A 6,444-nucleotide genomic window follows, 5' to 3' on the forward strand; every position below is an offset into this window, starting at 1 on the left:
GACAAAAAAAAGCCTCATTACAACTCCCCGAATGGCAACGCCAGAAAATCGACCCATGATTGCCGCTTAAAATGTCACATGCCAAATCTAGCTGAAGTGGCTCAACATATAGCGCTTTTAAAAACGGAAACTGAAATAACCAGAGAGAGCATTCTCACCAAATGTGATCTCTTCCGAAATTCACCCTATCAGCTGCGGCAATCTCATACTATAAAGCTAGGTAGAAGTGAGTAGTCTTTGTCGATAGATCTCTATTTTAGTATTTTGTCGAAAGCGCTTTTTTCACGAATTTATATATTACGAATTTATTTGACGATTTTTGGATTTATATCACGAATTTATTTGTTTTATTATTGTTGTTAGTTATTCATTTAAGTGAGTCTCAGTCGTGCTGTTACGCTTTAAGATTTTATACTATAGCACATTTCTAATAGGTTTGACGAATTACACGTCATTAATTTGAATTCAAATTTATTTTAATGACTTAGTATTTACTAAAAAGATGTAATTTTTTTTTAAAGTTTTCATATGTAATTGAATGATTGTTTTTAATTCTTAGAATTTTATGCATTTGCAATGTACCTAAGTTAGTAGCGAACAAAGCGAGCTTGATTTGCGAAGCAAACCATATAGGATTGCATAGCAATTTTTGGGATTTGGCGAGCGTTAGCGAGCAGGGAGCGCAGCCCAGTAGTCTTAAATATTGAGTCAATTTTTAAATAACCCATTTAATATATTTAAATTCTAGCAACTAATATCTCAAGTTAATTGGTTTTATTTCCTTTTTTTTTAATACTGCTGTAACCCCATTCTCAACAGGTAAGCCTAGAAACAGGCTTCAGTGGCTGTGTAGGATTGAGTTTTAGGTGTACGGGACGCGATATTTCACTATGACTAACTCTGGGGCACTTCTTCGCCAAACTGCGCGATAACTGCTTAATAGTTATGCGCGCATNTGAATTCAAATTTATTTTAATGACTTAGTATTTACTAAAAAGATGTAATTTTCTTAGAACACAGATAGAGAGAAAGAAACATCCATGCCCGGGATTTGAACCCAGAACCTTTCTGATGCAGGGACAGTTCCCTGCCCCCTACTCAGGCCGGTCGGTATTTTAAAACTTATTTGCTTTTCATTTTATAATGGTCGAGTATAACTGATTGCTTGAAACGTAAATAAAAATATGTAATATAGAATAATTGAAGGAACATAACTGTAAATAAGGAATCTATATTTGTTGAACCTGTAGTTGGCAAACTTTTAATTTTACTGAAAATTAATGATAGTTTCCATCAAGCACCAGGAAACAGATTTCTTTCTTGTACATATTTTAAATGCGTCATATTTTTAAATATTGCTATTGTCAGACCCTTTCTATTGTGAATCTCGCACCCAATTTACAACATTAATACGTTAGAATTTATAACAATTTAATCTTGCAATTGAAAATTTAGACTAGTTAGGGCACTGATAGCCTCAGGGCTCAGTGCCCGATGATAATGCAATTTTAAATAGTTTCTTCACCAATGCAAACAGAATTTATAGCTCTATATTCACGAAAGCGAATTGATCTTCAGTATACATTTGATTCTATTTCTACATGAGATAGAGTGCTTAACTACATCACAGTGCTTGGCGACAATACAGAATGGCGAGGAGTTTTGAACTATCAAATTTTTGACAATTTTCTCACCAAATTAAAATAATCAATTAGTCAAATTTACGAACACCTAGAGAGCTCAAATTTCAACTGTGCCTAATAAAAAGCTGATCTTTCCTATACTAGAAAAAACTGATAGAAAAATTTCTAAACATTGCAACTTTTCCAGCTATTACACATTTCTTTCAATTTACTTCAATTTGTAATGATTAACCCTTCCAAAGTACACATCATTCAGCACCCGCTCTTTTATTTTATGCAATTACATCAGTTGAATACTATCGTAAATTAAAACTAAAGCTTAATTTGTTTTCAAATTGTTTACTTTCCTGCAATATATGTTGGTTAATATCTGTGTTCTATTGTACAAGCACAATTTTCGATGGGATCGCACTGATTGCAGTCGAAGAGCCTTCTTAAATCGGTATATTAAATAGTGGATATCTTTTAAAAACAATGTGAGCATGGCACCAAGGATTGTTAACATCATGAACGTTCACATGTTTTTGGTCATACGTTTTTGTCGGATATTTACTAAAACAGAAATTCCCGTTTTTTGACAAATACACGTCGATGTCGTTTTAAAACAAAAAAACATGTTATGAAACGGAAAATTTCATTGGAGTGGACTGAACAAGTGTGAAATCCGAATTGGAAGTGATAGACGGTCGTTCTGCTCCCTCTTCGAGCTTCACGCTTGTTCAGCCGTTTCGGAACTTTTTCGTTCTTTTGACTACGGTGCAGTAAGGGCCGGGGTGTCAAAAGAACTGGGTGATCCTGGGCTGTAATCCTAGGTCGCCTGTCCGTGACCTGAAGTTTCTGAAGAACCCTTGCGCTTACAACCAAGTCGCTTTGACTGTAAAATAATCTAAATTATTTATCTCTCACTAACTAAATGAAAATTTAATAGACTGAGATGTGTTAGAGTAAAGGTCCTGGACTGTAACTAAAGCTTGCAAGTCTGTGTAAACCTGAACTTATGAGGTTATAACGTATTTTATTTCATCTCAAAATATTTTTCTTCAAATATTCTTCCAGCTATGAAATTAGCAACTTGGAATTTTATGTCTTATACTTTTCAGTTTTCATTCGATTTGTATTTGTGTCTTAAATTGTATTACGATATATATTTATACACAGCCTAACAAGAATGAAGACACATTCATGTTTTTATAATTTTTTTTTAAATTTCTCAAGAAATAATTAGAGGATTAGTTTGTAAATTTAGTGGTAATTAGTTTATGTGATTTTTTAAACTGAGCAATAAAGTTTCAAGCCTTCAGGGACCAACAATTAATTACAAAACAAAACCAGTATTTTATTACACCTTATACCTGAGAATCAAGCAATAAGTTTTACAACTTATGCTTATACTTGCAAATCAGACTTTTTCATTAGTTGCCAAATATGATTCACTACAAAGATATAAGCTTTTTTAAGTTTTACGAGCATACTCTGTATAGAAGAACTTCCATAAATAATAATATCTTGCGGAATTTTTAACAGTGTGAAAAATCGTATGAACTAATTACCTCTAAATATACAAAAATAATTCTCTTAGTATTTATTGAGAAAGTTAAATAATTGTCAGAAATTATAAGTGTCTCATCCATTATTTCAAGGAGGTATATATATACTTATATATATCGCTCATGGGCTGCAATAGCGGAAAAAATCAAGTCAAAATCAACTCAAAAAATCAAGTTTTGAAATAAATGGGTTGATAATTTTCATTGCTAAGCAAAATGCGTAAGAAATGCTTTAGTTTGATTAAACGAAGATTACCTACAAGTTGAATTATGAGTTGTGCTAGTATTGCTGAGAGAATGTGTATTTTAATATTTATACCTGTTCTTAGTCCAAAACGCGTGTTTTTGAAGTTATACTTCTTATGCGACTTCCAACAAGGTTGCGTTAAACGTTTAACGCTACATTTTTATTGGCCGTGAAATCACGTGGTAGGATCCAGTTTTCCCTCATTCATTTCCATATTGTTTTGGTTCTCACTAGCATTAAAATAATAAAAGTCTTGTTTTTCTATAAATATTTTTTTAGTTTGTTTTGATACACATATAATTTAATAGGGTAGTATTTTTTATTTTCAAATTTAGTGGATAACAATTGTAAAAAATGAGTGAAAACAATCCCACGGACAATGCGACGGATTTAAGGTTATGTCAAGGTACGTCTCTTGTGAACATCAATTGATTGCTAGGTTTTCTCTTCTGAAATTACATTATGACGCATTCACGTACATTATTAATACAAATACATTTTCCAGAGCGAGACGACGAGGCAACCACAAGCACTTCCACTGGGGCTTAATATTACCGTGATAACAGAGCACGGAAGCGAGCGGAGCAGGAAAAAGAGTCGTTGAATAGAACTAGTAATCCTTCTACGACTGCTGATTCTCTGCTATTAACGTCGCAGGTTGAGAAGTTTAACTTCTTCCGCGCGGCGGGACTCCACGCATTATTTTTTTGAGTTGTGCCACTATTGCAGCCCATGAGCGATAGATCATAATTGAATGTTGCATAATATTATTACAATTAAAAATTGGTATTATGCATAAATTAAGCTAAATAACTACTAACCTTGGCGAACAAAGAACACGGCCAAGCTACTAACAATCATAAACTATTAACAGTAAATTTTAAGTAAAATGATGACCAAACTTTTAAAAAAAAGTGTGAAAAACTTTTGAAAGATTGTTATTGTTTACATTTCTACTTAAAACACCATTCATTCTAAAAGTGAGCTGGTTTAGGGCATTCGTCTTCAAATGAGCTGAACAGGGTTCAAATCCCAGTGATTGGTAGACGGACCAGAGGTAAGAATCCCCTTGCCATAAGACTGACTGTTGGTTTTCATGATTTCCTTCTGCATGTAACATAAACGTAGGTTAGTTTCACTAAAAAAAGTTCTCCACGATGGCAAATGTCTCACATCCATGAGTTTCCTGACTTGGATTTCGATTGGGTTCAAAATTACATATTATATATGTTTATAACGGTCGTTGAACGGTCTCAGCTATTTTATTGGATTAATATTTACGGTTGAATTTTAAATTGAAATTTAAGCTAGCGTTGATTTTCTATGCGATATGAAAAAAGAATAATTAAATACAATAAGATTCAGTAGCATAAAAGATAATATAATATCTGATACCTTTTCGCAAAAATCACACACTCTCGCTCACGGTGTGTGAACGGGTGTGTGAACGAGTGTGTGAACACTTGCTCACACACTCTCGCTCACACACCCGTTCACACACTTGTTTACACACTCGTTCACACATCCGTTCACACGCGCTCACACACCCGTTCACACACCTGCTCACACACGCGCTCACACAATGACTCACACACACACCAAGCTTAAGTCATTTTGGTATTTTCCATATTAATATTATAACAGTAATTGATCATAAGGAAATAGACAACATATTAATATAATTCATTTCATGAAAAAATGAGGAAATATTTTAATTTAAACAACTTTCAAATTTATTTTCATATTTGGGGAAAATGGTCGACACGATAATACATGAGTACCGAAATAACTTTTTTTTAATTCAATTTTCAGGTACCCGATGCGAAGCCTACGATTTCCTACAAATATAAATTTTAAAGTTAATTTTTCAACTATTATGTTATAATACAAAACGTAATTTCATGACTTGAATCTTAATATATTTTTGTGTTGCGGGGAAAATTTAAAGCGAAGGTGTGACTTAAATAATGTTTTGTAATGAATGCTCACACATCCGCCCACACACCGGCTCACACATCCATTCACACACTTGCTACTTTTACCGGTTATGGGTTTGTAACAGTTATTTATGACTGTTAAGGTCAAAATTTTCAACCTGCACTATTTTTGAAAAATATAGAAAAATGGGTCGAAACATTAATATGAAGAAAAGCCACAGTTTTGCGAAATCGGATTCATTTTTTAAAATTTAAAAAATTTCTCCTACGTTGCATTATTTGGATTCATAAAAAAAATTTCAAAAATCAAGAATTAATTATTGATTTTACTCTAGGTTGAAATATCTCATCAAATTTGCGATTTTTATAAAGAGTTCAATAACTTTTAAAATATTAAACTTTTCTTAACCTCACTTTCAATTCAATTTTCAAATTTTTAAAGCATAACTTTAGTTTTGTTTTTGAAAGTGCTTTTTGATTTTGTGATTCAGGCGAAGAGATATTTTTCAGCCTATAAAAGATATTTTTTCATGTGCATTATGATCAGTTGATTGAAAGTAATATATTTTCATTCTCGATGTAAACAATATATATTTATATATTTTAATTTTATGTTTTGTCAAGCCTTGACAGGCAATGAAAACTCAGCTATTTGATTTTTAAAAAAAATTCAGTAAAGAGATGAGCTTATTTTAATAATTTTTGTGTAACAATGGTATTATTTTCTCCCGAAAAATTCAGAAATCAACATCCAGAAAAAAGTATTTCAATTTGTATTTTTATTTGTTATTGCCAACAGCTAAAAAAGGTGTGACTTAATTTTATTCTTTAGCTTCCTCACACTTCAAGCACTCAATATATTTTAAGGTAAGGTAAATTAAGGTAATTTTGAAGGTATTAAATTATAAAATTATGCATAATAAAAACATTTACATTTCTTAAAAAATTAGGTTTTAAATTTAGTTTGGCACACAAATCAATAAAACAATGTTTAAACTCTTAAAAATTTCAACAACACTATAAATTGTTGGATTTATAAGGACATATAAATTTACTGTGTCAACGGTAAT

Source organism: Parasteatoda tepidariorum, chromosome 2 (genome assembly GCF_043381705.1).
Source record: "Parasteatoda tepidariorum isolate YZ-2023 chromosome 2, CAS_Ptep_4.0, whole genome shotgun sequence".
NCBI classification, from domain to species: Eukaryota; Metazoa; Arthropoda; class Arachnida; order Araneae; family Theridiidae; genus Parasteatoda; species Parasteatoda tepidariorum.